Genomic DNA, 16,684 nt, shown 5'->3' on the forward strand with positions numbered 1-16,684 from the left:
TCAGGTCCTGGAGGGCAGGGGTCTTCATACATTAATTTTTCCACCGCCAGATGTAATATGGTTGTGGCGGTAACTATTAATAGGGTTAGCTTCTTTTTCTACTTCAGAATCTTTGAGACTCAACGTTGAAGGAGAAAATCAATATAGTCTTGATCATTTATATTTTGTGTGTGAGGGCCCTGGGGCAGACTAATCCAACTTTTCATGCTGTGAGGTCTTCCATATGCAAAACACGATGATTTGAGTCAGGTTTGCAGCTAGACCTGTCTTTTCTCCACCTATGAACATTGGAGATCCACGAGGTTAAAACATGAATGTTCTTGGATTCCTTAGAAATTAAAAAGTACATGCAAATTACACTGGTTGCAAAGTAGGTGCTATGATTGAGTAAAACAAGTGCTGTTATTTCACTGAAATCAGGGTTCAGGAACTTCCAACTGTATATTTCCTTGAATCTTCCCGCTACAAAAACATTTTGCAGTTCATATGCTTTGGCAGAAATGTGTTTGCAGTCTCGATCACAGGCTCCTGATGATTTGATCAGTAATCAGCTAGAGTGAAGATGATGTGAGTAACTTATTACAGGGCAATGAAGCATGCTTGGAATTTATTGCCTTATGTCCTAGCAAAAGTGAAATATAGCCAAGCTCATTCTGTAACACCTTGAAATCATTTCAGAGGTAATAGATTAGTCAGCCTCACTTAGCAAGCAAGCAATGTTGATCATTTGTCATTTGGAGGTGGACTTTTCCTTCTCTTTTCCTCATTGTCCCAAGAATGTGGGTGATTTAAGGAGAGACGAGTGTCTAACTTCGTTTTCACCCTCACAGACTCTGTACCTTGTCCATAACTGGAATCCAGAGGACTTTGTGCAAAGCAATCAGATTTCATTTGCCACAGATGGTGCTTTGGCCATGCTAGCAAAAAGTTGGCTCTCCTGTCTGTGTGCTAAATCAATATTCCAATCTTGTGTTCTGGCAAACCTGAACCTGCAGCAGAAATTCAGCAAAAAATAAAAATAAAAAATAAAGCAAAGAAAATAAATAACATTGAAGAATTGGATATGGACTAGATTCATTGAAAACTACTTCTAGACTTATATTTCTTTGTGAATGTCTACCAAGAATGCAACATGAAAAAAAGTAGATAGTGTCCTGTTAGATCTCTTTCTTAAAAGTCTAAGTTGTTAATGGATCTTCTTGAAAAATCCTTTGACTCTGGATGAACACCATGAAGATCCTTGCTTAGAACACTCAATGTGAGAATTGCCTGGCCTTTTCCTGGAATCCCAAAGCTGGGCCAGTGATAATCAGACAACTATCCTGTATGTTTATGAATATGCTGGAAGTTCCAAAAGACAAAATGTGATTCAAACTACCCTCAATAATAATTTATTGGCTGATATAACAGAGAAGTTCCTAGTGATTTTTAGGTATGGATGAATTCAGGTGCTCAGACTTTGTCATTAGAGATCTATTGATATCTCTTCTCTTTGCTTTCTTCTACTTTAATTTTAGTCAGTCTCTTGAGGCATTGTAGCAAAGTGGCTTCCAGTAATTAGAATAGCAGCCCCACTCTAGAATTTTTTAAAAAATAATGATTTAATCAAAATCTTAAGACTGTATCTTACTGGTTTGGCTTGTGTACATTCCTGAGTCATATGATCACTGCTGGAGCAAAGTGTGTAGATTCAATTTTACATAAACTGTAAGGACTGAATTAAGGAGAATTTCTTTCCACAGGATAAAAGATGGGCTATTACTAAAGAACTGAGAATAAGTGATGGCAAGTAAAAATCAGTCAACCAACAAACAAAAATGTTTGTCTACTGGGGATGGTGTTGGGAAGACCACTGACATCAAAAATCATTCACATTCCCAGTGTTTCTTTTTGTGGAATCTCTACTACAATAATCAAACTATGACCACTATATCAAGCCTTGGGGAAGAGCATTATTAGGCCACTTTATCTTCTCTTCCCTTCTTCTATTCAATATCTTCCTTCAGAAGAGGTTCCTAAAAAAAAAAAAAAAAAAAGAAGAAGAAGAGATTCCTAAAACCCAACTCAGTATGCACCTTACACTGAAAATTATTACAGGTCCTTGCATTTTATTATTGATGACAAAATTAAAAGGTACCAGTGACAGACCTCAGTATTCTAATAGCAAATAAAAGAAGTTCCAGGGTTCACATAAAGCATTTTGAAACTAGAAAGGATTGTCTAAAGAGAGCTTGAATATAAGAGTGCTTACATTTTTAAACATCAAATTGGAAAGAGGAGAAATGCCTGTATTAAATTTTAATGTTGGGGTAATGGGCTCTGTCAGGAGGTATAAGGCTGTACAGCTTGTAAAGTAATGTGAGTGCATTCAGACTTTAAGTTCTTCCTAAATGCCATAGGAACCATTTTACATTAGTCACGTCCAAAGTAAAGACCAAGATCATGTCATTTATGTTTCAGGAGGAAAACTGTAGCTAGAAGTCATGCCTCCCCTTCCCCCATACTGACTCAATCTTATACTTGTGAACCTCGGAAACCAAAGGGTTTATTCTAAAGCCGGAAGATTTGTGTCCATATCACAAAGCTGGAATTTTAATTCTCTCTCTTGGAAGATGAATACAAAAGAAGGAGAGGTTTGAGAAAGATGAAAAGACCAATTGAGTATCAAAGAAGAAGGTGACCCTAAAATTTAATACCATGGCTCATCTTCTAATTAAGTAGGGATCCAGATATATGCCTATTGTCAATGAGGACATTTCAAAGAGAGATGCTTCTCCTTCAAAGCAGGGTAGATTTTAAAATCTACAGTTCCTGTTGTATGTTCTACAGTTCCTTTGGGGCCTTAAAGGGGGACCTATATAAAAATGACCCCGCAGTGTTTCTATAGCACTCTCTCCACACTCCTATCATGGAAATTCATTCACTCCCTCATTCACTTGCTTGTTTAAGAAATGTTTATTGAGTATCACCCACATTCTGGGCACTGTGGACTCATCAGGCAGCAAGACAGACCAAGCCAATGCTCTCCTGGAGCTGACAGCCCATGACTGAAATGAAAATCAAGTAAACAAGCAAATACATAAAATGATTCTGGAACAACCGATCCAGTCTCTTTGATGTTATTTTAAAAAGAAGAATCTGTTCTAGACTTAAAGTGACATAATAAAATGCAATTTGTGCACCTCAATTTGATCCAAGCTTTCACATACCAGTTGAAAAAAGATGACTTTGAAACAATTGAAGACATTTGAATATGGCCTGGGTATTAGATGACATTAAGGAAATACTTTTATGTGTGCCTCTATATGTGTATTGCAGTTATATAGGAAAATGGCCTTAGTTTTTTGAGATTCATACTGAAATATCTAGGTAAAATGTCAGAATACTTGCAAATATGCTTAAAAGTAATCATAAAATAATTAAAGGTAAATAGGGATGCCTGGGTGGTTCAGTGGTTGAACATCTACCTTCAGCTCAGGACATGATCCCAGGGTCCTGGAATCAAGTCTTGCATTGGGCTCCCTGCAGAGAGCCTGCTTCTCCCTCTGCCTATGTCTCGCCTCTCTCTGTGTCTCTCATGAATAAATAAATAAAATCTTTAAAAAAGTAAAGACAATATGGCAAAATATTAAATCATGTTGATAGGTATATGAATAGGGCTCCATAATAATAATCTATCTAGTTTTCTGGTTCCTTTGGCATTTTCATAATAAACATACAAATTCTGTTTATTATGCTATGTGAGACAGAAGCAGAGGACTGAGATAAAGTAGCAGTGGTGACCATCCTGACATTGAGTGATCAGGAAGCGATGTCTCCAGGAGTGACTTTTAATGTGAGATCTGAAGGAAGAGAATGAGTTGGCCCCATTAGGAGGAGGAAAGGGTTTTTGAGAAAGGAAGCAGCCTGTTCAAAGACCATGATGACACGATCTTGTATGGTGACCATCCTACAAAATCCACTAGCGAACCGTTAGAATTAGCAAACAGGTTCAGTAAGGTTGCAGGAGACAGGATCAATACACAAAAACCTATTATATTTCTATATACTAGCAATAAAAAAAAATCCAAAGAGGAAATTAAGAAAGTAATTCCACTTGGGACAGCTTCAAAAAAGAATAGAATATTTAGGAACTAATTTAAGAAAAGAAGGGTAAAACCTATGCTTTGAAAATCACAAAACATTGTTGAAAGTAATTAAAGAAGACCCAAATAAATGGAAAGACATCTTTTGTTCATGAAATGGAAGAGTATTGTTAAGACGACAGTATTCCCCAAATTAATCTATATATTCCATACCTTCACAACAAAAATCCCAGCTGGTTTCTTTGCAGAAATTAAAAAGCTGATCCTAAGATTCATATGGAAATTCAAAGGATGTGGAACACCAAAATAATCTTTAAAAAAACCAAGTTGAAAGATTCACACTTTCCAAATTTAAAACTCACTACAAAGCTATCACAGCTAAGATAGTATAGTGCTACTGTAAGGATACTCATGTAGGTCATTGGAATAGAACCAAGAGTCCAGAAGTAAATCCTCACATTTATAGTCAACTGATTTTGGACCAGAATGCCAAGACATGAAATGGAGAATAATGATATGGTGGCTGGGACAACTGGATCGCCACATGCAAAAAATGAAGTTGAACCCCCTAAGTACATGAAAAGATGCTCAATATTATTAGCCATCTGAGAATGCAAATCAGCATCACAATGAGATACCACTTCACACCCACTAAAATGGCAAGAATGAAGAGCACAGACAATGCTGAGTGCTGGCAAAGATATGGAGGCACTGGAACCCCAACACACTGCTGGTGGGGATGTAAAATGGTGCATGCAATTACTTTGGGGAAGTCTGGAAGTTTCTCAAAAGATTAAACATAATAATATATAATTCAACCATTGTGGCTAAAAATAAAATGAAAAAAGTTGTCTGTATGAAAACCAGTCCACAAATGTTCATGGCAGCATTAATCGTAATTTATAAGTAGTGGAAACAAGCCACATATTCATCAGCTGATGACTGGATAAATAAAATGTGCTCTATCCATACAATGGACTATTATTCAGCCATAAAAAGGAGTGAAGGACAAACATGCTGAAACGTGGATGAACCTTAGAGCCGTCATACTAAAGGAAAGGAGCCAGTAAAAAAAGACCACACATTGTCTGATTCCATTTATATGAAATATCTGAAATAGGTCAAACCTATAGTGGCAGAAATTAGGTTAGCGGTTTTTTTAAGGCCTGGGTGGTTGAGGGGAAATGGAGAGTAACTGCCAATGGGTCTAAGTCGCTTTATGTTGTTTTGTTTCCAGTGACAAAAATGTTAGATGGTAAAAATCATTTCGTTGCATGCTTAAGTGGCTCTGTAGGTTCCTGTCCATTTCCTTCCTCTTACTGTTACCCAGTTTCTTCAACAGCAAAATGGGTTAATCGTTGTAACTCAGAGTTGTCAAGAAGATTAAGTAAGAAATGGAGAAAGCTTGGCAAGGCTCATGCTACTGCCTTGAATTTTATCAGTAATTGAAGAATATATCGCTATTCTCAGTTCTGCCCTATGCAAGGTGTTATCCTATGTGGCGTAGGAAGTGGAAACATGAAAGACAGGCTCTGTCTTCATGGACCTGTGTGGAGTGACAAGGAATCCACACAGTGAGGAATTGGGAACCTAACTTATACAAGGCATCCTGTGCTAAGCTTGAAGAACTTAGTTTGAGACAGTCCAGGCAGGCTCCCTGTAGGAGGCAGGTCTTGGTGTGGACCAAGATGATGAAGTTGGAGTTTGGGTACAGAATAAATAGGATTTCTTTTTTTTTTTAATTAATTAATTAATTAATTAATTTATTTATTTATGATAGTCACACACACAGAGAGAGAGAGAGAGAGAGAGAGGCAGAGACACAGGCAGAGGGAGAAGCAGGCTCCATGCACCAGGAGCCCGACGTGGGATTCGATCCCGGGTCTCCAGGATCGCGCCCTGGGCCAAAGGCAGGCGCCAAACCGCTGCGCCACCCAGGGATCCCCTAAATAGGATTTCATAATAAGTTTAGGGGACTGAGAATCTCAAGGAAATGGATTAACTTACATAATTGCACTTTTCTTAACTGCAACTCTGTTGTAAATTTGTATTTAAGATATGGCAGAAATGCTGGTATACAATAGGTGCTCAACAGAGTTTGTAGAATAAATGACTGCATGAAGAAAGATAATAGCTTTAGACACTATAGCGTTTCTTCATCAGAGCTCTGTACTTTACACAGCAAAAGCGCTTTCCTAAATAAATTATTAAATTCAAGTATATTAAAAGCTGAATAAATAGTAGGATCCATATTATATTATTGAATGCCAATGTTAGTAAAAATTGAATAATGAAGTGTGTGTTTTCAAGATAGAGTACATGAACATCAACCCAAAATATGGCTATCCCATCTAAATAAATGTCCTAATTTCATAATACTGCTTTGCATATTGGCTTTACTCACTCATTTATTCTAAATCATTTCTGAAACAAAATAGGGCATAAGAAATTAAAAATGTTTCATGCAACAAAGCTTTATTGGGTAACTACATGCTAAGTACTCTGGTAAGAGCTGGAGACATAAAAAATGAGACATAATCCCTCTCTCAAATTTTTCATAATTTTTAAAAATATTTATTTATTAATGAGAGACAGAGCAAGAGAGAGAGAGGCAGAGACATAGGCAGAGGGAAAAGCAGACTCCATGCATGGAGCCCGACATGATCGATCCCGGGTCTCCAGGACCACACCTTGGGCTGAAAGTGGCGCTAAACCGCTGAGCCACCCGGGCTGCCCAAACTTTTCATAATTTTTAAAAAGATTTTTACTTATTTATTCATGAGAGACACACAGAGAGGCAGAGACATAGGCAAAGGGAGAAGTGGGGTCCCCGTGAAAAGCCCAAAGCGGAACTCAATCCCAGGACCCAGGGATCACGACCTGAGTCAAAGGTAGACACTCAACCACTGAACCACCCAGGTGCCCCAACTTTTTCATAATTTTAACACACTTTGATTTATGCACTGGTTAATAGCTCTATCACTTACTAGCTGTGCGACAATGGGCAAAGTAGCTAACATCCCTGTGCCTGTTTCTACGTGTGTTTGTGTGTGTATGTACTAAGGGAACATTTCAAACACACAAAAGTACAGAACATCCTGTAATGAGTCCCCAGCCATCTAGCAACAAGATTCAGTGATTTCCAATCCATGGCCAAATGTATTTTTCATCTAAACGTCTTTCTTTACCCTTTACTCCTCAACTGCTGGATTACTTTGAAACCAATCCTGCATATCATATTCTTTTCATCTATCAGCACTCCCTAGGTGCCTCTAAATTTTAATGTAACCATAACACCATCATCCCACACACACAATAACCATCACTCTAATTTTATAAACTCTCCATTGGTGTTCAAATTTCCCGGATTGTATCACACACATTTTTCTTTATAGATAATTTCTCCTTCTCTCAAATCAGGATCCAAACAAAGCCCACACCTTGCCTTTGATTGATGCAAGTTCACCTTCCCCTTTCTCCCTTCTCTTGCCACCTATTTGTTGGAGAAACCAGATTGCTTGTAAAGCTGCCCTGTGGATATTGTTGGTCGCACCCCATGGTATCATGCAAGACGTCACTGTGTCATTTGATATTTTTATAAATTGGGTCAGTTTCCCTCTCTGCCACCCCAGGAATGCATCAGAGGTGGAGGCGGTGCTTCCTCTTGCATTGAGTCAAAAAGTGTCCAGTGCTGTTTGTGTGATGTCATGACTGACCAGTTGGGTAAGTGTTAGCTCAACCCATCCTTTATAGAATTCCATACTGGCTTCCACCCAATGGCTTCAGCCATCTTTGATTAATTTCAATAGATGGTGGATGTGGTAAATTGCCTCTTTTTACCAGTCCTTCTGCATGTGTTACCCGGAACCCTTTGTGCTGGAAACTTCCCCGGATCTAACATACGGTCACCTTGCAGTATGCAGTTCATGCAGCTCTGGCAGGAACAATGCTTGGTTTCCCCCTCCCCTGCCTCCCCCCCCCCATATTTACTTGAGTTCCACAAGGGCTCCCATAAGGATTTCTTTGGTTTGGTTGGTCTGGGTATTAATTTTTAGTAGTGTCATGAATGTATTCATAACACATTTGTTTTTCTACGTAGTATTTTCTTCTCTCTTTCTTTTCCCTCTTCTTTCCTTGAGACTTAACTCTTTTTATCTTTGCCCAAGAGTGCTTCTTCAGTTTGCTCCTGAGACCTCTTGACACAATTTCAGGAGTCTCTCACAGCTTTCTGTGAGCTGCTTCTAGAACTCCTGCTATCCCTTTGCCTGCCTCAGACCTGGAATCTGCCATTTTCCCCAAGAGCCATGGTTTTGGTGAGAAGAATAGTCCAGGCATTTAGTTAGCTCGTCATATGAAGTCTCTCTTCAGTGTTTAGAGATAAGACATATGCTTGTTTCTCAAGGACAGGTAAACTATGAGTTTCTCCTGCTATTACCAATTTAAATCTATGGTTACAAGATTTTTACTTCATTTCTTTAATTTTTTTATTTGAATCGCTTTACTTTGGTGCTGAAAAATCTTGGCTAGTAATGATATTAACATAATTACTCATTTGCTTTTTTCTTTTTTACCTATTTGGTTTTTAATCATATTTATGAATGTGTGTGTCAGAATAATAATACCGCTATTATCATTTGCATATATATGCTTAATCATGCATGTATTTATGTGTGTGTGAGAAAAATAATGCCACTCTTATTAATAAAATAGCTTTGTCCTTTTAATATATCCTATTAAGGATATACAGTCAGATCGCTGTGCTTTAAAGTCACCTAACATAATTTTCTGTCTGGGGCACCTAGGTGACAGTTCGTTTACCTGACTCTTGGTATTGGCTCAGATCATGATCTGAAGGTCATGAGATTGAGCCCTGTGTTGGGCTCCGTGTTCAGAGTATACTTGGGATTCTCTCTCTCCCTGTCCCTCTGCCCCTTCTGCTCGTTCTCTCTCTCTCAACCAAATCTAAAAAAAAAAAAAAAAAAAAAAAATCCTGTCTGTTTGGGTAAACTACTAATCAATACCCATTAGATTGATTTATTTTATTTTGCTTTCATTTTAGGAACTGCTTTTTTTTAAACAATTTGTTTTGTTTTTGTTTTATAACTACATAAAGGTTAAATCAATAAACCAAAAAATAGCCGGAGAATGTTAACTTCTACCATCCCTGCTCTTCAATCTTTTTTCTCCTTTGCCCTATGGATAACCCTGCATTTTGAATATTTCTGGTTTATTCTTCCATTTTTTATTTATAATATAAGCAGATGTATGTATACTTTTGTATACTGCTCGTTTCTTTTTTTTAAGAATTTTTCTTTTTTTTTTTTTAAGATTTTATTTATTTATTCATGAGAGACACAGAAAGAGAGAGAGGCAGAAACACAGGCAGAGGGAGAAGCAGGCTCCATGCAGGGAGCCCGATGCAGAACTCGATCCCGGGTCCCCGGGGTCACACCCTGGGCCCAAGGCGGGCGCTCAACCTCTGAGCCACCCAGGCGTCCCTACTTCTCATTTCTTAGATAAAATGTACTATTCTATTGTATACTAAGTATACTATTCTATACTTTATATACTATTCTAGTACTTAATATTGCTTTCTTCACTTAATATTTTCTGGAAACCACTCCACAACAGCATATTAATGTTCAGATATTTCTTACTTTTTTTTAGCAGTTGCGTAATACTCCATTGTGTGAATGTTCTATTACTTGTGAAATAATTTCTCTACTGATGGGCACTTGTATTGTTTCTGATTTTCTGCTATTTCAAACAAGGTGGCAATTAATGGCCTTATGCATGTACGAGTTTGGAGTTTTTAATTGCCTTTTTTTTGGTCTTATTTTGTTTTGACTTGCTAATATATCTTTAGGATTGACTCCTAGAAGGCAGAGAGCTAGATTGAAGAGTAGATGCTTATGCAATGGTGCTCTCCGCATTGCTAAATTCCACATATTATTTTGTTTTCCAGCCAGTAATGTATAAACAGGCTTCTTTCTCCACTAGCTCCACCAACAGATTATTTTTGTGAGTCTGATAGGTGAACAATAGTGGCTCCTTCACTACAAAATATCAAATTGTCTTAGTTGACTCAGGCAAATCTAGATCTTACCTACCACTAGCCTTTACCAAGAATTCAAAAAGTGAGGTAAGTAGAGGTAAAGACACAGCAGGCTTCTCTGGAGGGACCCCATACTAAGAGATGTATCTTATGAAACTCTCTTTCACCCACATTGGAACATGTTTTTGTGGATGTTTGCATCACAAGTCAGCTGAGGAAGCTGAGTTTGGGGCTTTTTTTTTTTTTTAAGATTCTATTTATTTATTCATAAGAGACACACAGAGAGAGGCAGAGACATAGGCAAAGGAAGAAGCAGGCTCCTCACAGGAAACCTCATGTGGGACTCCATCCCAGGACCCTGGGATCACGACCTGAGTGAGCCAAAGGCAGGCGCTGAACCACTCAGCCACTCAGGTGCCCCAGTTTGGGACTTTTTAGTTTAAACTCTGTTGATCATGCAGAAACCAACTTCCCTTCTATGAGACTCGACTTCCATTTTCCAGCTAACCCTGCCTCCTACATTAATTTCCAGGGGTTTGCTAATGACAAGCAACCTAGACAAAGAAAACAGATCCTGGTAAAAATTTTCCAGCTGGAATGCTGGAAAGGGAGGTTGTTTGAAATGAACCCCAAGAAGAGCAGGAGGGAGTCACAGGTCCACTGCAGATGCTTTTCCTCACTGATTTTTGGGATTTTACCCACTTTCTGCCTGTGAGACAAAGTTGAGCACCTTTTCTTCTGTTGAAGGTCTATTTGCATTTTCTTCTCTGAGCCATCTGTTCATATTCATTGCTTATTTTTCTAACAGAAGTGTTGAACTTTTCTCTTTTTTTTTAGAAGCTCTTTATGTCTTAGGGATATTAATCCTTTCATATCCGTTGCAAATGCCATTTCCCTGTTTTGTAATTTACATTTTTACTCTGCTTATGGTGCAAAAGTTTATTTTTAAGTAGTCAAATTCATCAGTCCTTGCCTATATTGCATCTGGGTTTTGATTTATGGCTAGGAAAGCTTTCAGCAAACTCAAGTTACAGAGGGATTCATCAATTTTTAAAAATATTTGTATTATTTCATTTTTTTAAAAAGGTTTTATGTATTTATTCATGAGAGACACACAGAGAGAGGCAGAGACACAGGCAGAGGGAGAAGCAGGCTCCCTGTGGGGAGCCTGATGCAGGACTCAATCCCAGGACCCTGGGATCATGCCCTGAGCAGAAGGCAGACATTCAACCACTGAGCCACCCAGGCGTCCCTTGTATTACTTCATTTTTTGCTTTATATCTAAATCTTTAATTATTTGGAAATTATTGTGTACAGTATGAGAATTATAGTCAGTTTTCTCTTTTTCCATGTAGCAATCCAGTAATTCAAACATTCCTTACTAAAATGTCCATTTTTGCCCAATTGAACTGCAATTCTGAATATATGGCATACAAAATTTGCATATACATCCATGTCTCTCTCTAGACCTCTTTTCTGATCCATAGTTCCCTGCGTCTATCCATGTGCCAGTATCACATCATTTGCATTTTGGAGGCTTTATGTGTTTGTTACTATCTGGTATGGTAGCTATTCCCCACCTTCATTCTTACTTTTTTAAGGATTTTCTTGATTTTTTTTTTTTTTACATTTTTGTTCTGGCAAATAAACTTCATAATAAACTTGTCTAGCTCAAAAAAACTCTTTTGCACTTTTAGTGAGATAATGTCAATGTTATAAGTTAAGTTACAGAGAATTGACATTTTTATGATGCCACGTCTTCCTATGACAGTGACTTTCTTTGTGTCCATGTAAATGTTGGGATCCCTCAGGAGTAATGTATAGTTTTCTTCATAATTCTTGAACCATTCTTGTCATGTATACATCTAAGTATTTTATTAATTTGTTCCCTTTTTTATTTTCCTTCCCAACCACTGTATCTTCTACACCTCATTTTCTTAGACATATGTCAAGGCTATTGGTTTTTGCATGTTGATTTTATACCTCCTACTTTATTAGATTATCTTATTGTTTGTATAATTTTCCACTGATTTAAGTTTCTCAGATGTATAAATATGTCATATGAAAATAGGAATGTTTCACTTCTTTTTTTTCCTAATTCTTACATCTGTAATTACATTGTTTTATTGTGCCACAGTGCCTTAGAGTGTAAGATGAAACAGTAAGTTTATCTCATAATTGTGTTGTATGTATGAAACGATCTGAAATGTATAAAATGCAGTGCAGCGGGAGAGAGGGGGGCCCCTCACCTGGTTTGCAATGCATGTTCCTGGGGAACCTGTTGCTAAACATAATTTCTAGCCCACCAGCTTTAGGGTCAGGTTTGGGCCGTAGCATAGCAGCTCCCTTGCTGTGATCTCTTGAAAGTCAGCCCTAGACACAAGGGTTTGTACAAAAAGAAAAAAGAAATGTGTAAAATGCTTAGAGCAGTGCCTGCAATGTAATAAAGCCACAATCAATGGTATTGTTATTGCACAGTTATTAGTTATTATATATGCATATGTATATATATTAATTCATATGTTTGACAAAAGGTTCTAGAGTTAAGCAATTCTTCTTAATAGCAAGCATTTTCACATCTACAATTTGGAATTATGTGGGTTAAAAAATCACTTTCTGGGCGCCTGGGTGGCTCAGTTGGTTAAACAACCAACTCTTGATTTTGACTAAGGTCATGAGCTCAGGGTCATGGGATTGAGCCCCATGTTGGGCTCTGGGCTCAGAGAGAGTCTGCTTGAGATTTTCTCTCTCCCTTTCCTTCTGCCCCTTGCCCCTCTTAAAAAAAATCACTTTCTGAGGAAGTTAGTGTTGGCAAAACTGATCACATGTCACCTTCACAATTTTTGCCATATAGTTATTGTACCATTTCTCTTATTTATGTAGTATTTTTCTTTAAATGGAAAAATCTCTTCTTCTTTAAATATGTATATAAATATATGGAATAAATAAATATGCATTACATAGAATGTCTTCGTATCTCTATACATATATATTGATATAATCTTTATTTATAGTATCTATAATTTATATATTATATATAATTATATATCATATTATGTAATATATAATTATATACATATCTTTACATATTGTATACCTATCTATACATATATAAAATAAGTCACTTTTTAAAAAGATTTTATTATTTATTCATAAGAGACACAGAGAGAGAGGCAGAGACACAGGCAGAGGGAGAAGCAAGCTCCATGCAGGGAGCCCGACGTGGGACTCGATCCCAGGACCCCAGGATCATACCCTGGGCTGAAGGCAGATGCCCAACTGCTGAGCCACCCAGGCGTCCCTATGTCACTGTTTTAAATGGAGAAGCAATGTTTTTCTGATACAGGTTCAAATAAAGGCATTGTTACTTTAAAAAAGTTTAACATTTGAATTCATGTCATGTCGACATCTGGGAAAACATTAATGAGTTTATACTTTAGTCTTTTTTACTCCTCAGATAGTTGGTTGACAAGCTTATTTTCAAAGACTTCTTAAATAGGTTTTATAATCAGTCTTAATTACAACGTGAATATAGAATCCATAAAGGTGTGATCTTTGGTCTTATTCACTGTTCCATAAATATTTGCAGAATTAATTAATTGCTGTATTCTTTCATGCCATGCTCTGGTGGTACGACGAGAATTGTCATACTATGTTTTGTTATTCTGGTTTATGGTTAGTGTGCATTGTGTAAAACAAATGGTGGAATGGAGGACTTTGTGTCACTTCTAGAAAAATCACTTGAGAATAAGAATTGAATTGGCCAGTTATAACTACCTCTGTTTTTAAGGGCTTGTTTCTCCTGATATTTGGATTTGATACTAGGCCATGTCCTCATTCACATTTTTCCCTTGCTTCTGGAAGTTTCCCTGCAGATTTTTTTTTTTTTTTGAGTCATGAGGTTTTAAACTTTTGCAGAGGGTAGTGCTGATGCCATCACAATATAATTAGAAATTTAGAAATGTGGGGTAAAATCCAGCGAGGGTATATTTGGCTTTAGTTAGATCTGCAACTTATATAACCAGCAATAACTCAGTCCCAAATGCTAAATGTTGCCTATAATTAGAAAGGCCCACTTTTATAATTGATAGTTAAAATTATTATAACTGGTACTTAATGGGCTTACTTTAAGTATCCTTATAATCAAGAATGAGGAGGCAGCCTGTTTATGCCTTTCAAAGTAAGATTCTCAAAAATTGTCCCTTTAAGAAAATAAGGTCACTTTATGAAGCATGATTCTCTCATGTTCTACTTTGTTAAATGACATAGTTTATAAGTTTTCAAATTGCCATCTGCATTCTATAATTAGAGCAGTATATTTTTCTTCCAAACATTTGACAAATTAAGGATCCCAAGGTCTCAAACATAACTTTTCACAGCATGTGCATCATGCTGGAAGCTTCTGTATATATCAATCCAAGAGGAGGATAGGCCATTAGTAGGAAAAACAAGATTAAAAAAAGAGAGAGAGAGGACTAGGCTTGGGGTAAAAATACATGAGTTGAAATCATGGCTCAGCCATTCATTAGCTTGGGGAATTCTCTGACCTTCTCTGGGCCTGTTTCCTGTTTGAGAAATGGGGACAACAGGAAAGACAAGAAAGGGGTCTGAAAGGGAGGAGGTTCCAGTTCAACAAGTATGTTTCTGAGTTTGTTATGGGTCAGGTCCTTCCCTAGTGTAGGTGAGACAGGGAAAGGTAGGATGAAGCCCAGCCTTCAGGGAGTTTGTAAGATAGAAGAATAGGGATAATCACATTATACTATACAGAGGGAAAGTGTGTGAAAATAGGCATGGGGGAGTGACTAAAGATAAGTAGTAATAATTGCTTTCTTCATTCATTCAACAAATATTGATTGACTACTTCTTATGTGCCAGAGATTGAAGACACTGGAGATTCACCTTTGGATGGACCATTGGATGGCATGCCATTTCATTCATGAGAGGGGTATGGGCTTATGAGGAAGAGCAGAGAAAACATAGGACATAGAGAATCAGATCAGGGTAGGAGACCATCACTGCTTTAGATGTGTTGGCTGGAGAAAGCCTCCATAATAAAAAGAGCCTTGAGCCAAGACCTGTAGGAGGTGAGAGAGGAACCACATGCCAGGCAGATGGAACCATGACCTACAAGCCCTGAGGTGGGATGTGCTTGGGGAGAAGCAAGAAATGAGAATGGGACAAAATATTTTAGGGCGTTACAGTCCATAGAAAGGATGTCAGATCTTACTTTCTGTGTATGGGGGACCACCATGTGGTTTTAGACAAACCAGGACATGATCTGACTTACATATTTCAAAAAGATTACCCTGGCTGCTTGTGTGAGACAAGGGGGTGGGTGGGAGATAAGGTGAGAAGCTGGGCGGACAGCAGATGCCATGACTCCCAAAGCAGAGGGTATTTTACTTCAGGATGTAATGCAGGAGCTAAGGAGAAGTGGTCAGAATCCAGGAGAATGTTAAGCCATCCCTTGTCCTGTGGAAACAGGAATGGAAGAACATATAACCCCTCTTTACTACCCTACAGAAAAGCAGTGCTGGGCAGCTCAGGTGGCTCAGCGGTTTAGCGTCAACGTCAACTTCAGCCCAGGGCGTGTTCCTGGAGACCCGGGATCGAGTCTCACATCAGGCTCCCCGCATGGAGCCTGCTTCTCCCTCTGCCTGTGTCTCTGCCTCTCTCTCTCTCTCTCTCTCTCTGTGTCTCTCATGAATAAATAAATAAAATCTTAAAAAAAAAAAAAGAAAAGCAGTGCTCTCAGAGGAGAGTAAGAGTTTAGTTGACACCACGAGATAGAGCACCCATGATGAGGACGTATGTGGAAGAGCCTGAGGACGTATATGGAAAAGCTAGAGGGGAGTCTGGTAACCATAAAACTGATTTTCCAAAGAGCAGGAAGTTTTGGAAGGGAGGGAAGTAGTTTCAGAAGGAGGTAGAGAAACACAGAAGAACAGCAGGTAGATGAAAAACATTTGCTGGAGAATAGCTGGCTGGAGGAGCTTCCATATTTCAGTACAGACAATATATAGCCGGGGTGGAACAGGTCACGGATATAAGTGGGAGTCAAGCTCTGTGTGACCACATCACCTTTTCATGTGGCTCCAAGGAGGGAAGTTGGCAAAGGCATCCTCTTGGTGAATGCTAATTAAAAGCTACTTATTTATAATTTTTCCTACTATATGTAAATCCTTCAATGTGACACTCCGACTCCTAGAAATTGATTATCTCAAATAGTTAAGGATATGTGCAAATATTTAACTGAAATGTAAATAATATATCATTATTAATTATCAATTTTTTAGAGTTGAGGTATCTAGTAGTATATATACATGTAGATATTGTATGTCTTTCCAATAGAACATTATATATACAATTTACAAGTACATTGCACAGAGATATTTAATGATATGGGAACTATTCATGATACATTGTTAAGTGAGCAAGCAAGTTAAAAACAATATTATTATATTATCCCACTTCTGAGGGGTCTCCATTATCTGAAATTTTCTTATCTCAACCCTGTGGTTCAAAAGAAATTAAAAGTTACTGT

This window comes from Canis aureus, chromosome 26 (assembly GCF_053574225.1).
Source record: "Canis aureus isolate CA01 chromosome 26, VMU_Caureus_v.1.0, whole genome shotgun sequence".
Taxonomy (NCBI): Eukaryota; Metazoa; Chordata; class Mammalia; order Carnivora; family Canidae; genus Canis; species Canis aureus.